Source organism: Elaeis guineensis, chromosome 5 (assembly GCF_000442705.2).
Source record: "Elaeis guineensis isolate ETL-2024a chromosome 5, EG11, whole genome shotgun sequence".
Lineage (NCBI taxonomy): Eukaryota > Viridiplantae > Streptophyta > Magnoliopsida > Arecales > Arecaceae > Elaeis > Elaeis guineensis.
Genome location: NC_025997.2, coordinates 33,305,883 through 33,333,009, shown reverse-complemented (window position 1 = coordinate 33,333,009; position 27,127 = coordinate 33,305,883).

Genomic DNA, 27,127 nt, shown 5'->3' with positions numbered 1-27,127 from the left:
CTGGACTTCTCTACATCATTTCACTGTAGTATCGATCTGGCATATTTATTGGAAGGCGAACAGCAAGGCTGATTGGGTTGCTTCTTATGTGATGGACCACTCAGGGGACTGGATCTAGAGATGGGGGACATGGGCCTGTCGGATCTATGAGACTTTTTGTACCTTGATTTCATGGGCTGCTTTCATACCAAATTGGTGTGACTGCCTGTTTGTATGAAAAAAAAATGTCTGTGCAGAAATTGCCAACAACCAGCATTATGAGGCAAACCAGAATTTAAGTTGGATTTGGCATTTCAAGACTGCTCCTTCAATTAAGATGTTCTGATGGAAAGTATGTTGGGGTCATCTTCCATGCAAAGCCTTTCTTCACTCAAGAGGCATGATCCAACAACAAGCCACTACCTGCAGGCTTTGGCAACTTAATATTGAAGAGATTGATCATTGCCTTTGCACGTGCCCTTGAGCACCAAAAGTCTGGAAGACTGGAACTTAATTAAAAGAAAATATCTACAGACTCTTCCAATTCAATTGTTTATAGGAGCCTGCTAATATGTCATCAAATCGGCTAGCCAGCATTTTGGATGCAATTAACTATTGCCATTCATCAACTTGGGCTTAAATGAATCTATCTTGAAGGTGATTCCTTAACGTTTATCTTTTCTAAATTGAATTCCTTAATAATTAATAGTTATTAAATAGATAATACACTAAGTCAAATTGCATATTAGCATTCTAACCTTAGAATGCTTTATTATCTCTATCACACCTCTGGTCCAAGATCACTAGCCGATAAGGATGGCAACAGTTAGGAAACCTACAAATTTTGCGTTACCCATAACTGAACTGGCTAAAATCTTACCATCCAAACCCATCCCCAATCTGATTATGAAATTAATAAAAAAATTCCAAACTAGTCCCATTGAAAATTCGTATAAACTCAATACTCAAATTCACATATTAATCTTTATTCGGATCAAATTATTTAGGTCCCTGAACCCACCTAATCAATTAAAATATGATATAAAATTAAAAACTAGAAGTAGTGATTACCAGTGATTACTATGGATTATAAAGACAATGAATTCAAGAAAAAAAAAAGACGATGCTTCAATGCCTATGAACATGATGGATTCCTTTTGAACGAACAACAAATAAATATCAAATATCTAGAAAAAAAAGGGAAAATGATAGATTTCTATTAGCATTGATCATATCAATAAATGCATATGTTTAAGATAGAATGATGGAAATCTATTAGATAAACTCACTTAATCTATGGATTTGGTATTATATTCATATTATCATGAGAACAGAACTCCATAAATAGAAAATTTTGTAGTCGAAGAAGAATCTATTTGATCAAAATACCCCAAAGCCAACAAAAAATCATGCTTCTACTAAGATTAAGCTCTCAAAACCTCAAGAGATCAACTCAAACCACCACAACTTGTACAAAATCCCATCCAGAAGAAACTCCAGTTGGAATGTAAGAAACACCACCAATCTTCTCAAATGCTCTCTTTCCCCACAAATCTCCAAAAAAGATAATGAAATGGAATGCAAAAAAAGCGAAAAGACCCAAAAAAAGATCTATATGGGAAAAGGTTCTACTTTTACACCTTGGTTGGCAGAGAAAAATAGAAAAGAAAGTTAATACTTTCTCTTGATTGGGACTTTTTTCATCAAAGAAAAAGAAAAAAAAGGAGAGAAATAGAGAGAATACAAACCCCTTCAAACCTATAATTTTTTTCTCCTCCAAATCGAGTAAATTTGAAGAAAAAAGAATTAAGAGTTTCAAAAAATTTTATAATTCTCATCTTACCTCTTTACTAATGAAGAATAAAATTAATATTATATTTCAGTCCGAGAACTTATTTCAAGCCTCCTTTCTAATTAAGACTCCTAGAACAAAAAAAAAAAGCTGCCTGAAGCGACATACCCGATTGAAAATCCTATGGATGGGAAAAATCAATGAAATTACAAGGAAAGACAAAAAAAATCAATGAAAACATAAGGAAAGATGGAAAAAATTAAAAGATAAGACCTTTTTCCTACTTCGATTTTTTTTTTTTATTATTTTCACTTCTCTTTTTTGGAGAACTGTGGGGAAGGAGAGCACTTGAGGGAGATGGAGGGTTTTCTTGGTTCTAGAGGATGAAAAACAAAGGCAAAATCGATGGGAAACTTAGAAAAAAAATCAAAGGAAACAAAAGAAAGATGGAAAAAGTAAGAAGTTGAGATCTTTTCCCACTTAAATTGTTTTCTTTTTGCTTCTCTTTTTTAGAGATATATGGGGAAGGAGAGCACTTGAGGGAGATGGAGGGATTAATTGGGTATAATAGTAAAAGAAGATTGTACTATTTTTTTTTCTTTCTTTCTTCTTTGCTTCCAACAAAAAAGGAAAGAAATTATTTTCTTTTTTCTTTAAAGTCCTAATCAAGAAGAAAGAAATGCACTTCTTTTCTTTTCTTTTCTCTCCTCACAAATATTTTCTTTTCTTCCCCAAACTCCCTACCAAGGTGTTAATGTTTTCTATCTTTCTTTTATTTTCATCAATTTTCATCAGGTAGGATGCTTGGAGTGGCGGAATAGGGAAGCTTAGAGCCTTAGACAGATTTTGTGTTATAAATCTCCACCTCCTCCAACTGACACAAATAGTGTCATTTGATTTGGAAGTGACTTACTTTGAGCCTCATTCCAATAGCCTGTGAGCTACAAACCTACCAGTTCAATATAGATTTGACTTGATTTATTCAAGTTGAGTACTATAATGTCTCATGCTTTTAGAAAAGCAAACCAACTAGCAGATAATTTAGCTCGGCTTGCTGATAATTTAGTTGTCCACTTAGCTTTGAATCTTTCTAAATATTTTTATTCTCTTATCATGGCTGACATGATAAAAGTCCATTCTCATTTGTAATGTTTGCATATCTTTTTTTTTCGGTTGAGGCATTATATCCCCTATATATATAGACATACACACACTATATGACTAAGGAGAAAGGTTGGCTTTTTTTTTGGACTATTTCGATACTTATTAGCATTGCAAATTTGGTCCTCAACATTAATCAAAGCATCATAAACATGCCGCCTATGTAACCATTGAAATGGAACCCACCGACACTTTTTAAAGCATCGTTCGGTTTAACTGTTGATGCTAATTAGCATTGCAAATTGATGATGTTAATTAGCATTGCTAAGTGGATGATGCTTATAAACATCATTTACTCGATATTTAACAATGCTTAGAAGTGTGATTTATATATTTACAAATGATGCTTTAAAACATTATCCAATTTATGTTTTGTGACACTAACAAGCATCGCTAATTATTTTTTTATAAGAAGGGTAACAAAATAGTATATCAAAAAATTTATACAAATATGTATTAATAAATCTGTACATCTCGAACAAATCACTTAAACATAATAAATATTAAAAAAATTAAAAAAATCTTATTATGCAACAAATCACAAAATATATCTATAATGTATATCTAAATTCCAAGTTTTTATATTGTCAAAGATGATTCATCCATTACAACTCGAAGAACTTTTAAAAATTGCCAAAAGATACATTGTATATAAAATATCAAAAAAATAGATAGAGGACTATCAATATCCATGGTAGCATCATCATCATCATTACTTTCATGAAGTTGCCACACGTCCAACCTCATGTGGATCCCCATCTAATCTTCACTCTTCCTTGATCATCTATAAAATAAATACAAAAGAATAAAACTAATTCAAAAGTATTAAATATATATTGTACAAAATGAAATAAATTTGAAATAAAGTTTAGGACAAATCACAAGAACACCCCCTCAACTTTAATCCAATTTCACTTACATCTTCTTGACTTTAAAAAATATCAAACTAACTCTTCAAATATTCGAAATATTCTAAAATTATCCTACCATTTATCTCTATTAACATAATAATATAATGTGACCATCATATGATGCTATCATTTTATAAAATGATGAAAATATCCTTATCTCTATCTTTTTCATCCTTCCTCCTCTCCGATTGATCCTCTCCATCAGCAACATCCCTCTTTCTTCCTTCTCCTTCCCTCTCCTTTCTTTTTTCCTCACCCACTTCTTCTCCTCTATGATGACTCCCTCTATCTCCATCTATTTCTCACCAACGACTACTCTTTCTCCTCCTCCCCAACCCCTCCTCCCCTTCCTCTTCACTCACTTCTCCTCCTCCTCCTCCATCTCTAAGCTCTCCTATGGGCCCTTCTTCTCTATAGTGGCTCTCTCTATCTCCAACCATTCTTTGCCGGTGACCTCTCTATCCCCCTCCTTTCCTTCTTCATCTATTTTTCCTCCCATCCTTCTCCTCCAAGCCACCCATGATCCCTCCTCCTCCATGGTGATTTTCTTCACCTTCTTCCATTCCTTGTGGTGGTCCCTCCCCCTCCTTCCCTTCCTACTCACCCACTTCGTCTCCTCATCCTCTTCCTCCTTCAAGCCCGCTCATGAGCTCTATCCTTCCACGATGGCCCCCTCCATCTCCATCTCTTCTCATTGGCAACCAATCCTTCCCCCTTTCTTTCCTCCTTACTCTCTTCACCTTATTATCCACTTCCTCTAAGACCGCCCATAAGCTCTCCCCCTCCATGGCAGTTCTCTTCATCTCCACAAATTCTTTGCCAGTGGCCCCTTGCCCCTTCTTGCCTTTCTCCTCACCCTCTTCTTCTCCTCCTCCTCTAGTTCTATTCATGAGGCCTTCGATGCCATCATCCCCCTTTATGTCGACCTCCACAATTCCATTCTCTTCCTCCATAGTAGCTCCTTCCACCTTCACCTCTTTGTTACTAGCAAACCCTTTTAGATGAGCGAGGGGTATTTCAATCTATTGAGAGAGAAAGCTGACATCATTTGTTGGCAAGTGAACAACAGAACAACTTTGAAAAATCTCAAAAACTTGAAAGACTAATTTGATACTTTTTAAAGTCAAGAGAATGTAAGTAAAATTAGACTAAAGTTGAGGAGATGTTCTTATAATCTATCCTAAAATTTATTAAATTATTATGAATCTATAGGTCATCTACAATAATCTCCTCATTTGGATCATCAGTAGGAGGCTCATGTTGGGCTGAGGCTACTGTACAAATGATAAAAATTCTATCAAGGCTACTGAGATTGCTAGAGTGTCAAAGGGTCGATCTTGAGATGCTAGAGCTCATAGGCCTAACTAGAAAATGATCTAGCCTGAGAATGCTAGAACTATATACCTTTGAAGCATGTCTGAGACACAACATTCATAATCTGCACAAATTAATTTAATATTAGTTAATATAAATTTTAAATATAATAATAGATAAATTTTTAATAATAAATACTATTCACTAAATAAAAATATACATCTTAAATATTCTTATTGATAGGAGTCGAGCATTATTCTCTCCTTAAACATCTATCCTGATCCAATTTGTTGAAGTATTTAGTTCATCAATCGGTACAATAGTGCAAGACATACACTAAGTATATGTCTCCTCATCTTCCAAAACTATTCTATTATCATATCTTACAAGTCTCTAGAAATAGTCCATTCATTACGTTTTGAGTCTTGTACAAAAGATACTTGTTGAGCTTGAGATAAAAATATGAATGGATCATTTTTTAATAGTACACTAGTATGTATCAATTTTAAAAAATTTATAAATCTATATTCATTTGTGTCTTGCTTCAAATCTCTTGGTGAGTTTACGTCAATCCAATCACATCGAAATAATACTATCTTAAACTTTCTATAATAATCCAACTCATAAATATCTATAAGCACACTATAATAAGTTTTTGTATCTACTTCTACCATAACTTCACTATTTTGGATTTTTCTAAATTTTTATCGCTCTTTAGTATGAAATTTAAAATCAATAATGAAGAAATAATTATATCTATTGACAATATTATTAAGACCTCAAGCAATAGCTATCAACTCATCTGAATAATTGCTCTCCGCCATCATTGGTACCTAAAAAATATGACATAATTGGCTAAAAGTCAACTAATCATAATATTTATCGATATTAACGTATACCTATGTTATATGTCTAATTTGTGTATAAAGTCATTCAGAGAATAACTCAACCAACCATCTTTGCTCAATCCCTATATTCGGACAAATGTTATTGTTTCCTCGTTACTAACCAACCAAGAACTCACTGTATAAATACTACATCATTGGTCAATCACATTATATGTGATAGGGCATCAAATTTAATCATGTTATAATCATTTTAACCCAGGATGCTTAGATACTATGTCATTATGAAGTAAGAAATAATGATGTACTTGTGCTAATGATTTGTGGTCAAGAACAAAAATTTCAACCTTTTCCAAAACTCATCCACCAAATAAGAATTTGTAATTTTTAATATATTTTACAATCTCATAATTTCTTTAAGGTTGATTGAATGTTATCTCTATACCTTCAAGATATCTTGAATAAAATATCAAACACTCTTTAACAACATATCCTTTTGCAATTGAGGCCTTAGGATGTGCTTTATTATATACATAATCCTTCATATGCACAAGATGCCTTCAAAAGTTAAAAATAAATGTGAAACAATAATATTAGCATAACCTTCCTCAAAAACTAAAAATTTTTAAATTATAATTATATATTTTATAATTTTTTATCTCTTAATAAGATACATCCATTTATAGTATATCAGTTTACCAAGTTTAGCTTTCGAAGCTAAATGAATGATTAGATAAACCATCATAATGAAAATTTTTGAAGGAAAGATCTTTTCTATTTGGCAAAGAGTAACTACAACACAAGATTCCAATTGATTAAGCTCCTGAGGATCAAGAACTTTGGAACATAATGTCTTAAAAAATGATGATAATTTGAAAATAAATGCAACAATTTGTTTTGGTATTAATGATCTTAAAGTCAATGGAAATCTTTCATCAATATATGACCATCATGACTTTGAATATTTGAAAATTTTTGTTCTTTCATATTTATACATCGTGAAATATTTATTGTATACCCATCAGGAATCTTGATATTTTTTAGGATTATCAAAAAAAATCTTTTTCTCGATTAGATATTGTGTAACATGTAGAAGGGATGAAGTTCTTGTTGGATGCCTATTTTTTTAAATCAAGATGCATCTTCATATTATCTTTGGTCTTTTCATCAAGATTTAACAATATTCCCATCAAATTATCACAAACATTCTTCTTTAGATATATCACATCAAGATTATGCCAAAGAAAATTATGCTCCTAATAAGATAAGTCAAAGAAGATACTTCTTTCCTTCCATAACTATTTAGTAATACTATTTGTAGATGCTACCATTATGTCATTGTTATTTTTGTCCATCTACATTTTTATTATCCTTAAAGAAATTATGAACATCCTGAAATACCTCTATTTCTAGATTGCCAGTACGGACTTTCTTTGGTAACTCTTTATGCATTGAGCTTTCTACATCCTCCCTTCCTCTTCTTTTTGAAGACTTGGATATCTTCCCATAACTATGTCTGATTACATGCATCTGCCTAAGAACATCACTTCCAGAAGGTGGAATAAGGATAAATCCCAACTTTATAGTACCATCAAATAAATCTTTCTAAAATCGAAATATGTGATTTGCTTCCAACCACTAGTGATGAACCATATAACAAAATTTTTCTCCATATTTTATCTAATATGAATATGTTGGATCCCCATAAGAAGGACATGCAACATGTCCATTAGTGCTCCAGCCAGATAAATTAGTATGTGCAAGAAAATCATTAATAATCCATATAAGAGCTTCTCGCAATTTAAAAAATTTGGTCGATGAAAGCATCAAATGCATCAATACCTTCCCATAATTATTTCAATTTATCTATTAAATATTATAGAAAAATATCAATATGATTGCCTAGACCCTTAACACATGGAGTAACTATTGACAGAATAAGTGAAGCCTATTTCATGCACATCCATGGTAGCAAATTATAAGGAATTAAAATGACTAGTCAAGTGTTGTAGATAAAACTCAAAGTCTGAAATAGATTGAAGCCATCAAAAGCTAAATCCAATTTAATACTATAAAATCAAAAGAAAAATTAAGATGACTATCATCAGATATTTTTTATGCTAAACCACCCACTGGGTGTCTCAATATTCCATCATTTGTATGATCTTCATCATGCCATCTTATTGACAAAGTTGTTTTTGATGATGCATAGACCTTTTTAGTCTAGATATGAGAGGAAAGTAATACAATACTTTGGCCCCTTTTTTTTACTCTATATGGCATCCATTTCATTCATTAGATCACCCTCATTTTCTTTATATATTATCCATCACGAAGATCCATATACATGGCATGACTCTTAATTAACATTTTTGTCCCAATATAATATATAGTCATTCTTATAACTATGAATCTTTTTGTATTCAAGATCTAATTCATTTCATACTTTCTTGGTTTTATAAGAAGATGATGGCAAACTAATAACTTTTAAAATGCATCATTTAATAATTGGGATAGCATAGTAAAACTCCTGTCCAAACATCCATTCAAATATTTCAAATGGAATAAATGTATAAGAAAAGAAATCTTTAAAAAATTCTTACAATTCGGATATAGTTATTCATTACAATCTTTCATCAAGTTGTGCTACTAAGCTGTCTCATCATTAAATGGATATATGGGCTTCTTAGCATATATAGGTTCGGTAAATATAAACCCCTCAGACATCCCATTGCTTTTTGTTTGCTATTGGAATCTCCTAAATTTTTAATACCAAGTCTAAAAGCATCTTTGAGCAGGATCTTTGTATCATTTTCTCTTGCAGGATTCCTTTGTAGGTTAATGGATTCAAAATCAGACATATGTTCTATATAGGATGGTTGATCATATGGAGATGGTAATATGCATTCTCCATGAAATACTTCTCACTATAACCCTTTAAAAAATCATTCCATACCAAATGTTATTCAATAGTTTGTGGATCAAGAGGAAAACAATTTACATAGTTTTAGGATGGACATAGAATCTTCCCATTCATATTAGATTTCTCTATAGCAAATTTAATAAAAATCTTGAATGCTATCTAAATATTTTTTGCTGGACCTTTGCTTATTTATCGAACTTTTGTCCATCGTAGATGTTGGGACAATCAGATCTACTCCCTCTGATTCAAGATCAGGCCCCCAACTCTGCTTCAGCAACAGATGTTGGACCGTCAAAATAAGACCACTATGAAAATCACCAGTTTGATAATAACATCTATAGGGTTTATCACCCCGACATTCAATCGACTTCACGGAACATGATGAATGGCTAATTGTCTACCAATTATCCGACTGCCTATCAGCAACTCTCGGTTGCCTTTCTCAAATGGCAACCAATCCAAGCGACCCGATAGACTGCTACCAATGACTCTTTGATACAAAATATAAGAAATTGATGGTCGGTCAGTATATTAGAATCACCGATCCTTAATCGGTATATCAAAATCACCGACCTCCAGTCGGTATATTAGAATCTACAATTGTGATACCACAATCATGGGTAACAACTACATACTACGATCGCTAGTGGGCATAAACTGCCCACTAACTCCATAATTATGATGCGATAATAGGGATTAATACTATAAAAAGTGAGATTCCACGTGCTCAACAGTTATACCCGATTCGCCTATAAAAGGAAGGTAAGGAAATAGACAACAGTAAGGAGGACTCCTGGGCTAAAACTCTGTCAAATTCTACTTTAAATATCATATTCACCATTCTTTGCTGACTTAGGCATCGGAGGGTTCTGTTAGATAAAACTCCAACTAGCGGACTTGTTTTGCAGATAGTTCTCCATTGGAGTCAGACATACTCGAGGATTGGCCGTAATAGATTGACGCACCAAGTAGGGGGAGAAAGATCTAAACATCATGCCAAAAATGAGAGCCTAGAATATTTCTACCAGCTCCGCCAGGCAGCTTTCCCACCTAGAAGATCTCCCACCTCTACAGATAGAGCCCAGTTCCTTACATCCAGTTGTTACCGTAGATGTTCAACAATTTACTGTCTTGGTGCAGTAGGTGAAGATATTAACGAAGGTAGTTCACAATCTCTAGCAAACACAACAACAGCAGCAGTTATCAATGATGGAGGAGCCGGTGCCGCATGTAGTGCCATCCAAGCACAGTCGCTGCACCCCATGGCGATCTCCTTCTTCGTCTCTAGAATGATGACCTGCTCAATATTCTCATCATGTTGAGCCACCATCCTAATACTCCTACTGTGCCACTCACCAACAGCGACAGTCTTCTTCTTCTCATTGCCACATTATTAAGAAGGGAAAGAGACTACACTCACCTTCAAGTTCTTCATCCTCAAGTTCTTACAAAGATTCTACCCCTAAATTCTCACAGCAATGGTGACTCGACGACTATGAGCGCAAGCTCAAAGAGATCGACCGTCGACTTGTCCAGCTCCAAGTGGATGGCCGAGGATCTTCCAACGATTTTGGCATCCACACCACTCCATCTTTCTCTTAGCATATTTGGGACGAGCTGATCCCGACTCGATTCCAGATACTGCAAATGGAGTCTTATGATGGTTTCACCGACTCCGTTGACCACCTAGAGAGCTATAAGACTCTCATGATGATTCAGAGGACAACCGATGCTCTCTTATGTCTTGGCTTTCCAATTACAATTCGAAAAACTACTCGGGCCTGGTATTCTGGGCTCTAGTTGAAAAATATCCATTCCTTTGAGCAGCTGGAATAGTCGTTCGTGATCTACTTTAGCACCAGTAGAAGAATGGTGCGAATATTCGACAGTCTCTTCTCCATCAAGCAGAATGAAGGAGAGACCTTAAAAAGCTTTGTGGCATGTTTCAACACTGCCATGATTGAAGTTTGAGACCTCAACAAGGATATGGCCATCTTGACTATGAAGAGGGGGCTTAGAAGTTCTAGATTCTCTAACTTTTTGGATAAGATGCTCCTTCGGACATATGCAGAACTTTTTGAGCACACGTATAAATATATCTGTGTGGACGAGGGCACTACTGACTAGTGTCAATCAGAAAAAAAAGATCAGAAGAAAAAATAAAAATAGAATGGAGCCCTAGCTAGACCAAGTCAGGTGTCAACCGATAAAGGAACTTCATCCCACCGACAGAGTCCAAAACTGAAAAACTTTAAATCTAGATATGACTTCTACACTCCTCTCTCTACTTCTTATGTGCAGATTTTAATGGAGATTGAAGGAGAAGATTATCTTTGCCATCCACCTTCGATGAAAGCACCACTGAAGAGTCACGACAAGAAAAAATACTATCAGTTCCATCATGATCATGATACCGAATAGTATATTCAACTTAAAAATGAGATGGAAGCCCTAATCCAATGGGGTTATCTCAGAAAATATTGATGCAACTGTCCGACTCAGCCTCCTACCGACCAACATCCTCAGTTTCAACCTGAGGAAGCTAACAATAATCGACCAATGGTGGGAGTCATCAACATAATCTCAAGGCAACCAAGAGATTAAGGGGCAAGTTTCGAAGAGAAATCATCCAAGAAGCAACGACAAGATAATATAATTTTCTTTTCGAATGATGATACTTAAGGAGTATAAACTCTTCATAATGATGCTGTCGTCATCTCAACGATGATAGCTAATTATGATGTAAAAAAAATCTTTGTAGATAATGGAAGTTTCATGAATATTTTATTTTACTCCATCTTATCTCAAATACGACTACCTGTTGATCGACTCAAGAAGGTTTCTACCCCTTTAGTCAGCTTCATAGGAGATGCAGTTAGTATAGAGGAGGAAATTACTCCTCCTCTAACTATCAAAATTGAACCATGATAAAGTACTATCCTCTTAACATTTATCATTGTCTGAGTGCCTTCTACTACAATGCCATAATCGAATGATCGGAACAATGCGTTAAGAGCAATTGTTTCAACATACCATCACCTTATCCAATTTTTAAGAAGAAATGGGATTAGGTAGATGCGAGGGGATTAACAACTGGCCCAACACTGCTTCATGATCTCTATTAATGGCAACAAATCCGAAGACCCTCTATCGGTTGACAAACTAGACCAGAGGGATAATAAAGAAAAGGGTGAGCCAGTTGAATAATTGATTTTGATCTATTGAGAGAAAATGATTCAACTAAAATTATTCAAATCGGATCACTTCTAGCTAAGTCAGAAAGAAGTCAACTACTCAATCTACTAAGAACCAATGTCAACGTCTTTGCCTGATCGACGGCTGACATGCTCAGGATCCCTCCAGATATGATAACTCATCGGTTAAGTATTGATCCAAAATTTAAATTGGTGAGGCAAAAGAAAAAAAATTTTGCTCTCGAAGACAGAAGGCCATAGATGAAAAAGTCGACAAGCTTCTTGCAGCAGACTTCATCAGGGAAGCCTAGTATCTGAATTGGCTGGCCAATGTCGTGATAGTAAAGAAAACCTATAGAAAATGATGAATTTGTATTGACTATACGGACTTAAATAAAGCCTGTCCAAAGGATAATTTTTTTCTACTGAAGATTGATCAACTAATCGATGCAATATCGGAGCATAAACTCTAGAGCTTTATGGACACCTTCTCGAGATACAATCAAATCCGAATGGCATCCGAAGATAAAGAGAACATAGCTTTCATGACCGATAAAGATATCTACTGCTACAAAGTGATGCCATTCGGCTTAAAGAACGTCGGAGCGACTTATCAATTGTTGGTCAACAAAATCTTCAAAGAATAGATCAGACGAAATATGAAAGTTTATATCGATGACATGCTTGTGAAAAGCATGAAAATACATGATCACATCCAAGACTTGAAGGAAGCTTTTAACACACTTCGACGATACTAGATGAAGCTAAATCTGACTAAATATGCATTCGATGTAACAGTCGAAATATTTTTTGGGTTTCTCATGTCGTAGCGGAGAATTGAAGCAACCCAGAAAAGATAAAAGCCATTCTCAACATAAAGTATCCTAACTCTAAAAAGAAGATACAACAGTTAAATAGAAGAATCGCCGCACTTAGCCAATTCATTTCAAAGTCAATAGAAAGGTGTCTATCCTTCTTCAAGACTTTGCAGCAAATAAATGACTTCTCATAGTCGGATGAATGCCAGTAGGCTTTTGAAGATCTAAAAAGATACTTGACATCTCCTCAACTACTTATAAAATAGAAGGAGGGAGAAACACTGTATATCTATTTGGCAATATCTTCAGAAGTGGTTGGTTCCATTCTTGTCAGGGAAGATGAAAACCGAACTCAAAGGCCTATTTACTATACAAGCAAAGTTCTCCATGACACTGAAACTAGATATTTGAAGACAGAAGAGATAGTCTATGCTCTTGTTATTTCGACCCAAAGACTTTGACAATACTTTCAAGCACACTCAGTGGTCGTCTTGATAGACCAACTCTTGAAGGCAATCTTACAGCGACCAAATATCTCCAGTTGGATGGTAAAGTGGGCAATTAAACTCTATGAATTTGATATACAGTATTGCCCATGACTATCAATGAAAGCTCAAGTCTTGACCGACTTCATCATCGAGTGCACTATACTTAATGATAAATCTGATGACAAATCTAAGCAAATTGAAAGCTCGGAGGCTGAACCAGAATCTGTTTGGATGTTGCATGTTGATGGACCATCCAATGCTCAAGAAAGTGGAGCTGGCCTCATACTCACCAACATCGAAGGGACAGTGATGAATATGCCCTTCGGTTCAACTTAAAGCTTCGAATAATCAAGCCAAATATGAAGTCTTGTTAGTCAGTTTGAGGATTGTAAAAGAGCTTGGTGTGGATAATTTGAAGGTCTTCACAAATTCACAATCGATCATCGGATAAGTTAAAGGTGAATTTGAAGCTCGGGATCCTATCATGGTGAAGTATCTTCAAAAAGTGATAGATCTCATCCAAACTTTCAAGTATTTTGAGATCTCCAATATCTCGAGAATAAAAAATACATGTGCCGATATACTTTTTTGACTGGCAACTACTTCTTTCAATGTACTCGATCGAACATTCATCGAATACCTCGAACAACCAAGTAGTGATGAAGTCGACAAACTGCCATAAATAAATGAAGAACCAAGTTGAATGGATCCAATCATTCAGTATTTGATCGATGAAATTCTATCTGAGGATTCATTAGAAGCCAAACGACTAAGATGGATAGCTTCACAGTATGTGCTGATGGATGGACAACTATATAAAAGGTCATTCTTTCTTCCATTGCTCAAATATTTAAGATCAACTGAAGCAGATTATGCTCTCCAAGAAGTCCATGAAGGGATTTATGAAAATCACCTGGGGGACAAATCATTTGCTTATAAAGTCTTACGGCAGGGGCATTACTGGCCCACCATGAGAAAAGATGCCACTGAGTTTGTTCGAAGGTGCGAAATATGTCAAAAATATGCCAACATTCAGCATCAACTAGCCAGCTAGTTAATACTGATCATTGTACCATGGCACTTCGCACAATGGAGAATCAATATATTCGATCTTTTTCCATCGATGATTGGTCAGAGGAAGTTTTTAGTTGTCGTCATAGATTATTTCACCAAATGGATAAAAGCCAAACCCCTAGTGCAAATTACTGAAGACAAAATGGAAGACTTTATTCAGAAGTCCATCATATACCGATTCGGATTACCACATACCATTATTACCGATAATGATCGATAATTCAACAATCAAAAGTTCAAAAAGTTTTGTGCAAAATTTCATATCATCCACAAACTCACCTCCATCGGCCATTCGCAGTCAAATGGAGAAGCGAAAGTGACAAACTAAACAATTTTGCATAGCCTCAAAACCAAACTAAATGAAGCCAAGAGTTTATGGGTAGAAGAATTATACCCAGTCTTATGATCTTATCGGACGACTCCTCGCATCCCAATGTGAGAGTCACCATTCAATCTATCATATGAAATGGAAGCAATGATCCTATTAGAGATTAGACTACCATCAATGAGGATCGAACAATATATAGAGCTAAGTAATTTCGATCACTGAAGAGCTGACTTAGACCTACTCCCAGAGGTTTAGCTACAAGTCCAAATAAGGATGGCTACATACCGACAAAGAGTGATCCGGTATTACAATGCAAGGGTTAAACTGGAGGTCTTCCATTTTGGAGACTTGATTTTAAGAAAAGCAGAAGTTTCAAAACCCTCAGAGCAAGAATAATTATCTCGTAACTGGAAAGACCCATACAGGATGATCGAAACCCTTCGTCTGGGTGCATATCAACTTGAGACTCTCGATGGAATGACTGTCTTCCGGACATGAAATGCTGACAATCTATGAATGTATTATCAATAAAATTTATCCTTATAATATATTCAAAATGACATGTTTGATTTTCAACAGATTTTCAATAGAATATTTGGCTATCTACAAATATGATGTTTGACCGACGATCCATAGGTTAATCTACATATTGATATGACTCCGATCGATCGAAAGAATATACCGACTCGACTATGATCGATCAAAAGAATATACCAACTTGACTTCAATCGATCGAAGGATATTTGATTATTTTTTGTATATCAAATATTTATAAAAATTATGCCTAAGAGTTAGTTGGTTAACACCCAGCTAAAAAGCAAACTACACTAACTGCTATTCATCTAAATTAGCAACACTACAATGAATGATGATCACATTCAAAGAGACTTGACACTTAAAAAATTTCTTTCATTATCAGCTGAAGGCTACAAAATCAGACTAAAGTCCAGTGACAAAAGGAAAAAAATTTTAGTGTCAACTGAGAGCTACAAAATTGGACTAAAGTTCAGTAACAAAAAGAGAAAACCTAACTACACCGACTGCCGATCACTTCACCAGCAACTTTCGATGCAGCCGCTTGGATCACCACTGTTGCTTCAGTTTCTTGGACTCCGATGGTAATCGATTCTATTTCGATAGACACGGGTGCGGTTTCTTTAATAACCGGAGCAGTTCCTTCGACAGTCGGAGCTGCTTCCATCACCCTTTCCTTTGGAGTCGGGATGGTGATGCTACTCAAATTCAGGTTTGAGTAAAGCTTTGCAACAACATCTTTACCATCCTCGTATTCGACCCGGTAAGCTTCATCACTGCCTTCGAGAACTTCTTGTCTGAAATCTTCAGACTTCTTGTAGTCTTCGATGGCTCAACTAAGGGCCAGCTGAGCTTGACTAAAGCTTCCTGAGCAATCTTCACCACTTCCTTTGCGGATGCCAACTCGGCATTGGTCAGTGCCGACCTTGCTTCCGTAGCCTGATGCCTTTTTCACTCATTCTCCAATTCACGATTGCAGTCATCATGCTCCTCTCAGAGTCGGCTAATCGTATTCTTTTTCTGCTGAATTCGAGCATCATGGGAGTTGATGGTCTATTGGGCTTATGCTAATCGACTTCAGTCGATAGATTTCTTCCTTGTACTTTTTCTCTTGATCGGTCACCATTTGAAGAAGTTCATTGATGACTTCCTTGTCAGCTTCTGCAGTTGCAACTCAGTCGACCCACATCCGACCAAGTCTCGTTAGTCCTTGGAATCTAGTCTCTATTGCTGACACATCATGCACTAATTGGAAAAGATAATAGTTAGAATTGCAAAAAAAAACCAATAAGAGTGAGCAAACAAAGAAATATCGACTTACACTGAGGATGATGGGATAAAAAGATGAAAAGATATCAGATATAGTCCGATCCTTTCTATTCTCTCGATCCGTCAGGAGAAGTGTGTCCTCCAAAAGTTGTTTCGCCAACCTTGGGTTTCCCAAGACCGACTCACCTATGGGTACCCAAATGTCAAAATGCTCCATCAAATCTTTCGGAGCCTCACCACCAATCGAAACCTGCGGCACCTTTCCGCGCTCTTGTGTGGATGGCTGACCGACTGGCACTGCCATCCATTCAGATGTGTAAGATCATCGAGATGATGATGGCACCCGAGTCGTCGTCGGTGCCACGCTAGTCAGTATTGGATCGATAATCACGACATCATCATGACTGCTTGATTGCTCCACCAACGAAGGAGCTTCAGGTGATGGAAGGACCCTCGAGGCTGATAGTGCAATAATAGGTTCGATGCGGGCCTCAGACACAATCATTGAAGGAGTATCGGGTCGGGTCTTTTTCGGACCCTAAGATGGACCCGCACCAGCAGCAAACCTCTTTCTGATGGCATTCTGCCAAATCTCATCTACTGACGAATGCATACCTACAGATAGAAAACAACAATGACTTAACCATAAATTTGAGGTTAAATGGAAAATGAAAGATTGATGAATACCATGCTATACCTGCAGAAGGTGCTGAGCTAAGTCTGGCGTCATATAGGCTCCGCTCCATCAGCAACTCCCATTGCAGAGGGACTTCCATATTTTCTAATCATAGAAAGTCTTCTCGGTCGGCGACATCAACTTGGCTATTTTCATTCAGGCTCACTCGAGGATTTCCCCAAGAGGAAGGAAAGCCCCAGGTCAAAGAGGAAGACATAAAAAAGAACTAATTCTTCTATCCATGGATGGAAGAAGGGAGCCGGTAATAAAATGCAGACCCTTTCTCAGATCAAAGAACCACCAACCCTCTGCCTTAAGGTGTGATGAAGTACGAAGAAAGCTCGAAAAAAGGACACTCTAAGGTTGGTCGGAATCATATGACACAACCAAGCAAAATTGATGGTAAGCCGAATGAAATTCAGGATGAGCTGAGCAGGACAAATCTTATAATAATCAAAAATATTTCGAGCGAAGTCTGGAATTGAAAAATGAAGTTCAGCCCGAAGGTTCTCTATATAAATAGCTATTTGGTCTACAGGAGGGGAGATCACTCGATCATCCGAACTGGGTGTATAAAGTCGAAACTGCTCTAGGATACAATATTATTTCCAGAGCTGAAGAATTCCAGATTCGATTATAGAAGAAGCTTTTACGGTCGGATCCGAAAGAGATTCATCAACTAGACTAACCAATCAACTACTCCAAGAAGGTTTTAGACTAGGAGGTCTATTTTTGTCTTCCCAAACCTTACCCTTATCCTTCCTACTACTACTAGCCATTGACAATGGCGGAGAAAACCAAAAAAGAAGTGAAGAAGGAAAGAGAAAAGGCCAACCTGAAAGCTAGAAAAAATTCCTGGAGATCACAAAGATGTGGAGAAAGAAGAAAAAAAATAGTCCCCTTCAATGGAGCTATCGACACCCACGGGAAAGCTCTTGGGTTCTTAGAGTTGCGGAAGACCTAAATGAAGGAGGAAGACTACCTTGATATATAGAACCCACCGATAGTCGAGATGAGTTCATTCAAATCAAGATTTACCTAGATCTTGATACATGGAGATGTTAGGGCCGAACATCATTCGGACCTTTTAATGCACCTACCATCTGATCAAGACACGTCAACATGATCCGCATGAATCGTCAAGAACCAATGACCATCAGACATGTAGCGGCACCTAACGAGTCAAAATCAAATCAATCGGATCATTCTACCATCCGACCGACTGCAACATTAAAAAATCATCCCCTTGATTTTATATCCCAATGATGATCGCACGATTATCAAAATGACAAAATGGCTGAAGAATTTTTATTTTTGAGAGGATCATTAATACCTATAGCCGAAATAATCATAGAATCAGGGCTCGAAATCAGGACAGAAGATATGCTGACTCCTATCGTCCTATGTGTCAAGTCATCTTAGACTCGAAAGTGGAGGACAACTGTTAGGACAATCGGATCTACTCCCCCCAATTCAAGATCGGCTCTCCGACTCTGCTTCAGCAATAGATGTTGGACCGTCAAAATAAGACCGCCACGAAAATCACTGGTTCGACTATAATATCTACAGGGTTCATCACCCCAACATTCAATCGACTTCACGGAATATAACGAATGGCTGACTGTCTATCAGTTATCCGACTATATGTCACTAACTCTCGATTGTCTTTCTCAAACGGCAACCAATCCAAGCGACCCGATACACTACTACTAACTACTTTTTGATATAAAATATGAAAAACTGATGGTCGGTCGGTATATTAGAATCACCGACCCTTAATCGGTATATCAAAATCATCGACCTCCAATCGGTATATTAGAATTTACAATCGTGATACACAATCATGGGTAACGACTGCATACCACGATCATTAGTGGGCATAAACTGCCCACTAACTCTATGATTATGGCCTGATAATAAGAGTTAATGCTATAAAAAGTGGGACTCCATGTGCTCAACGGTTATATCCGAATCGTCTATAAAAGGGAAGTTAGGGAACAAGCAACAGTAAGGAGGATTTCTGGGCTAAAATCCTGTCAAATTCTACTTTAAATATCCTGTTCACCACTCCCAGCTGACTTAGGCATCGAAGGATTTCCTCCAGACAAAACTCTGGCCAGTGGACTTCTTTTGCAGGTAGCTCTCCATCGAAGTCAGACGTACTCGGAGATTGACCATAATAATAGAAAAAAAATGACTAAAATTGCACCTTATCTAAAAAATGAAAGAAAGTAAATATTTAATATTGCATTCAGTTAACAAAAAATATAAAGGGACAAATTATCGAATGCCATTTCTGTCTTAATTGCATTTCTAGTTAGTCATTATTTCGGTCATTACCTCTCATGTCCTATGGATTAAAAAATTGGTTGCAAGATCATGCACAGTTCACTACCAAAAAAATTCACTACATCAAAGGACAAGACTTTGCTAATAAAGTTGCATATTACTAACATCACACATATTCTTACATTACCACTAATGGTGCTAAAATAATGATACACAACCCATGGCTCAGATCATAAATCCGTAGAAGATACTCAAGAATCATTGAGAGGAAAGTTAAGCAGTGGTTGTTGGAGGCAACGGAGGTAGGAGGAAATTAAAGTGGTCCCTTGAATTGATAGGAAATTAAAGTGGTCCCTTGAATTAAGTGATGTACTGTAAATAAATAATAATTAAACTACTATCTTGGCATTGTGCTAATTCCAGTCACTATCACCTTAACAATCCATTGGTAAGTTAGGAAAGTGCCAAGTTTGTGTTCCAAACTGGACAAGTATGGCATATCCACGGGAAACAACATTCATTTTGGTAAGCTAGGTGATAGATAAAGGGTCATAGAGGTTGTTGCTTCACCTCTAGGTCTTCTTGCTAGAAAGCTTCATTAAATGAAATCCTGTTCAGTGGCTAAGACATCAAAATTAATTTTCCAATAACATTATAATAGAAGCCAACTTGTCGAAAATGACTGGTCAATCCGGAGTTTTCTCACTCACAAGCATCATCTTATCATGAAGCATGGAATTTTCAACAATGTACCTTTTCTATCAGGTCAAATCTCCCAAACCAGAAAGGGCAGGGCTTTGTTATGTTAACAGCTGTAGTTTGCTCTTGGCATACTTGGGCAAATTTATATAATAAGAAAAGAAACAAGACACATCATTAATTTATGATGTAAACGTAAGATGAATAAGATTGCACAATTATTGCAATTTTGAAATGTATAGTCACAGGTTTGGCATTTGGAAGTTTTGGATAGATGGAAAATTAGAGATTCAAGAAAAAAACCAGCAAAATTGTTATGAGTCCAAAAATTAAAGAAAAGAAATCCAATGCCTTGTCAACCACACCTAACCCCAGTGAATCACACCAATACCCTCCTCCCACGTCATTCTGGGAGATGGTTCATGTTGAACCCTGTAGTTATAAAACACGGAAAATAATGGAGGCATAATGGTATTATTTGCTCAAGCCAATGTGCATGAAGCAATTTAATTTAATTTAATTTAATTTTTCAAATTGACTAAAGCATTTTAAATTTTAAAATGTGTAGATAAACAATGAAAATATCAAACAATGCATGCCAATCACTTATGTTAGATGCAGTAACAAGTGCCCCAAAACATTTAACAACTCCAATGTCCGAAGATATAAAATCTTGTTACCATAAGGCCCCAGTGATTTTAGTCTCCTCATATGTTCTAAATCGTATTCTAAGCAAGCCTTTCAGGTGAATTTCAAGGTAAAAAAATTCAGAGTCATAACTGTCATCATTCTGGAATAATCAATTCAAGGTCATGACCACATAAATACATCTTCAAAATAACCACTAAGCATTCAACTTTAAGCATCTCTCCCATTAAAAAAAAAAAAAAAGAGGCTGACTATTTGATCGTTACTTGTTCTCAAGGACTTCGTCGGGAACTTGCGACAGAAACAACAGAGTAATTAGGAATTTGGGGTGGATCGGGCGAGGATGTGATATTGATTGGCATCCGATGATGCGAACAAGTGTTGTAAGATAACAATGCTTCGAAGTGTTATAAGATAACAACGTTTTAAAGCGTCGTCTTAGAACAAGTTAAACCCTGGTGACACTTGTAAGTGTTATTATTTTTTGACACATTTTAAAAGCAAATGCAAAGTATTGAACTAGTTGTGCAATCTGCCGATGCTCTCTTCTAGCATCGGCAAATACTATCATCTACCTTCTTTTTTACTGTATGCATATGTCTCTCTCTCTGCATATATATAGAGAGAGAGAAATAGACTAGGCTTCGATTGATCGGATTCCAATCCATATCCGGACGTATTCCCATCCATTGGATTAGCATGCATCTCAAAGCAGGCTTTAAAGGGCTAACGGTGATGTTTGGGAGCCGTTTGGCTAATGTAGCGGAGTTTAAAAAAAAAACTCATGCTTTTAAATAGGACACGACATAAAGCCACCTCTTCCTCCCGTCTCTTCTTCTCTCTCTTCTTTTCACCCTTCTTCTCTCTCCAAACCCCTCCACCTACTATCTATCTTATCTTCTCTCTCCAGCCATCATCTTCTTTTCTTCTCTCTCTCCGGCCACCGTCCTCTCTTCTTCTCTCTCCGGCCACTATCATCTTTTCCTCCTAACCTCCCCCCCCGACGGCCATCACCATCCTTTTTTTTCTCTCTCTCCAGCCACCGTCATCATCTCCTCCGAACCCTCCACCCGTAGCCACCGTCCTCTCTTCTTCTCTCCCTCCGACCAAGGTCCACGTCTTGTCCAAATGCTCCCCCCTAGCCACCACCAACCTTCTCTTCTTCTTTCTCTATAGCAATCATCTATGTCTCCTCCAAAAGCTTTGAAGGCCACAGGACTCTTCCCTCTGTTTCTCCTCGGAAGAAACTCTTCTAAATAAAACTCTTCTCTCTCTCTCTTGCCGCCAAAATAGATTTCTTCCTCTCTCCCCCTCTGTTTGTCATCGAAAGACACTTCTTCTCTATCAGGGTCCTGTAGTTGGATGATCCAAAGGTCCTCCCCGAATAAAGACAAAGAGAAGAGGATAAATACTAAGTCCTACTGAAATAAATACAAAACATAATAGAATAAATAGAAACACCAAATAATAAATATAAACTGACGAAGAATAAATACAAACTGCCACAGGTTGCTTTATGTCCCTTATGAACCCATTGTAAGATAAATACAAACTATCTAGGAATAAACACAAAAGCCATGTAATAAACACAAATTACATATAATAAATAGAAACTCTACTGAAATAAGTACAAACATCATAGGATAAATACAAACTTGGAGTTCACAAGTTGAGTGATCCAAGGATCCTCTCAAGATAAACACAAAGAGAGGGTCCACAAGTTGGGTGGATCATATTCTGAGTTTTAATCTTATTCATTCAGAAATTTGAGTTTGCTCTATTAGGTAAATTTATGTTCTCCTATGATGGAGAATGAGAAAAATGTATAAATTAATTTCTGATTGAAATAAACATGGACACGCCTAACTCTAGCTGCTATAAACATAAATTATTTGAGGATAAATACAAACTCTAAATAATAAACATACACAAATTCAAAATAAACACAAACTATCCCAGGATAAACACAAATGCTACAAAATAAACAGAAACTCGATATAATAAACATAAAGTCTGAGGCGATGATCACAAATGGTCCAAAATAAACACAAACTCAGAGCTCAATGTTTAGGTCATTCTAGGGCCCTCTTATGATAAACAATAAGAGAGGAGGAGAAATACTAAATCCTACAGAAATAAATATAAACTATCGGAGGATAAATACAAACTTTAAATAATACGTATAAACAGATCTAGGATAAACACAAACTGTCCAGGTTGCTCTCTGCCTTTCATGAACCCATGGTAGGATAAATACAAAATATTTCAGAATAAATACAAACTCCATATAATAAACAGAAGTTGCGAATAATAAACATAAACTCTGAGGTGATCAATAGAAACTGCCCAAGATAAACACAAACTAGGGATTCAAAAGTTTAATGATCCAAAGATCCATCCAGAGTAAACAACAAGAGGAGAGGATAAATACTAAATCCTATAAAAATAAATATAAAGTATCAGAGGATAAACATAAACTTCTAATAATAAACACAAACAGACCCAAGATAAATACAAACTGTCCAGATTACTCTCTGTCTTCTATGAATCCATGGCAGGATAAACAAAAAATACTTCAGAATAAACACAAACTTCATATAATAAATAGAAATTGCCCATAATAAATACAAACTCAAAGACGATAAATAGAAACTGTCCATGATAAAAAAAAACTGTCCATGGGATGATCCGAGTTTATATTTATCCTGGACAATTTTTGTTTATCATTCGAGAATTTATGTTTATTATTCATAATTTCTGTTTATTATACGAAATTTGTATCTATTTTGAAGTACTTTATGTTTATCCTACTATAGGTTCATGAAAGGTAGAGAGCAATCTGGGTAGTTTGTATTTATCCTGGACCTATTTATATTTATTATTTGAAGTTTGTGTTTATCTTTCAATAGTTTATATTTATTTCTACAAGATTTAGTGTTTATCCTCTCCTCTTGTTATTTATCCTAAGTAGACCCTTGGATCACTCAACTTTTGAATTCCAAGTTCGTATTTATCTTGGATAGTTTCTATTTATCGTTTCAGAATTTGAATTTATTTTTCATAATTTTTGTTTATTATACGAAGTTTGTATTTATTCTGGAGTACTTTGTGTTTATCTTCTTCTCTTGTTGTTTATCATCCTCTCTTATTATTTATTTTCATAGGACTTATTGTTTATTATGGATAGTTTTTGTTTATTCTGTGACAGTTCATATTTATCCTCTCAATAGTCTCAAAAATAATGAGAAACAAGATCGTAAATGCACAAACAAAACTACTCCCTCTACAAATAAGCACAAATTGATCTGGATTAACTTCGAACATAAAATTATTTAAAAAATAATTCTCACACCAACAGTAGAACTGAATAATTATCAGACCTATCCAAAAATTCATTACATCAATCACAGAAAATAAAGTTTATTCACCTGTTACCGAATATTTGTATACATCAAAATAATAGTTTCACTGTAGTAAATAAATTTTTGATAGAATACAAATTTGAATATAAATTTTTAATTCATTTGTTACTAATTCATATAGTTTTATACACAAAAGATTCACAACCCATCCAAATATCACGATAGAATACCAATTTCTTATAAATGTAGACAAATAGCCAACACAAATATGGTCACATTGGTAGCACAAAACAAACTATGATTGTCACACCCCAAATCTGTGATATAACACTGCCATGCTACCCAAGGATGGGGCCCATAATAATATGAAGCCAATCAATCATATCAGTTAAAATTTATTAAAAATAAATTATAATAAAAGATTCAATTCCATTATTCATCAAGTAAATGAAGCAATATTAATTTAGAGTGACTAAATCCAAAAAATAATATCAAATCCATATCTCAAAATTCATCAGTAGTTGATTACAAGTCTATAATAATCCTATAAATTTAATTCTAACTGTAAATCTCTATTCTCACTAGCGTAGACCCTCCGACCTAGATGATCCTTCCTTCCTAACCTTATTTGTCTACATAGAAAAAAAAAAAGATATGAGCTACACCAGCTCAATAAGTAAACCTTATACTATCTTATCCAGATCAAACATAAGTTTATACGTGCATCAATAAATCACTTAAAGCAGATGATGATCATTGGAATATAAAACTTCCATAATTATATTCTTGCACATGCATAAATCATGCAATTTTGATAAATATAGTTTCTAATGTCATTTTACCATCAATTATAAATTTATAAATCATGTTAACTTTATTAATAAAATTATAAATCATTTATCTTTTTGTCATATCATGCTTCTTAATAATTAGCTTAAACTAAATGCTAATCACTATTATACTCGTGATAAGATCATAATCATATACCAGCTACTATTATCCGTTGGCAAGATCGTATACCAACTATTATTATCTATTGGCAGGATCGTGTGTCAATTACTATTATCTACTAGCAGGGTCATATGCCAATTACTATTATCCACTGGCAAGATCATATACCAATTACTATTATCCACTAGCAAAGCTATATATAGCTATCTAAGAGTCTTTTGCCATATTTCTTAAGATAAGTATTCTTAAATCATATTTTTTTTTAAATCATGTATAAATAAGATACTAGATAATTTTATAAAATTTATAATCCAAAAATAATTTTTAATAGTAAAATAATCATGAAATCATTCTTTTCATAACAAGACATATATTTCATAAATAAAGAGTTCATATTTCATAAAAAATCATCCATATTAAAATATTTATAAATTACTATTTTACACATGAATCATAAATTTCACAATGCATATACTTGATCTTTATTTTATGAAAATATAGAATAATTCTTTTCATGATAAAATAATTAATAATTTAAAAGTAAGTAAGAAGTATCGAGATTACTTATCTTTTTCATTCTAACCCTTCAAGCTTTGATAGATGAAACCTATTTAATATGTTAAAAGTATCATTAATTTTTTTTATTAATTCATCATAAAAAAAGAAGACTGTAGATCGGATGGTTAGTTCAACAGACAGTCCGGATGCTGGGATAATTCAAAATTTTTCAAATGAGGATCAAATCTAGATGACTCAATCAAGAAATCATGAAGCACGGACTGAAATCAAGGTCAAGATCAATCAACATAGTTCATCAATAGAGAATTTTAAAGATATTTAACATGGTCGGGATGGGATCCGACATCTTGCATGAATATCAAAGCGATGCTGGATCTCTTTATAAAAATTATTTTGAGTTTATATTGGGGTTCATGGATCAAGTAAAGAGAGAAAGATGGTGCAAAGAGAAAAATCCTATAGAAGAGAGAGAGACAAGAGAGAGATCCCTTCTCTTTCTTTCCTTTTTCTTTTCTTTACTTTTCTTCTCTTCTTCTTTTCTTTTCTTCTTCTTTTTCTTGGCTAAGCAAAGGAGGGATATGGGTGGTGGTTCTTGGTCGGAAGACCGCCAGCAAACCATGATAGCAAGTGACCGACGGCGGTGGAGTAAAGGAGGGCCGGCGGCAAGCGGTCGGCTAACAAAAGAAACCATACAACTTCAAAAAAATAGAGAACCGCCCCTTTCTTTGAATTTTCTCTGATCATTGGCCTATCAACGGTAGTCATGACCTTCGGAGAAGACAAGCAAGAAGCTGGGGGTCCAGACCTAGGGGTGAGGCGCTGCAAACGATGGCACTTGGTGGTCAGAAAAGGGAGAGCAATGTTCGATCAAATAAGAAAAAAAATAGGGTTCTTGCTTTTTATAGGTTTTTCAGCAAATCCGACGACCGATGGGGGTGCACGATGCCATGAAAAGGAGGGAAAGGAAGAGAGGAAGGAAGGCTGGGGCCTACCTCAGGCTCCGATGAGGTCTTCGATGAGGATTTGAGGCAAACACGATGAAAGCATTTGTGGCTTCAATGGAAGAATCCGAGGAGAACAGAGAAGGAGAAGGTCAGTGTTCATCATGGATGGCTTTGAAGGAGGAAAAAAGAAATTTATAGGATGGAGAGGAGGCCGAATCCTTTCCAGATTCGCCTTCCTCTCCGATGGACTCGCATGGAAGAAGATTTCCAGCAGGAGTCTTCTTCATTTCTTTTTTTTTATTTTATTTTTATTTTATTTTTTTCATGTCTTAAGATTCGTGCAAGGGGGTAGGATTTTAGGACTGGATATCACATTCTATCCTCCTTAAAAATAGTTTCATCCTCGAAA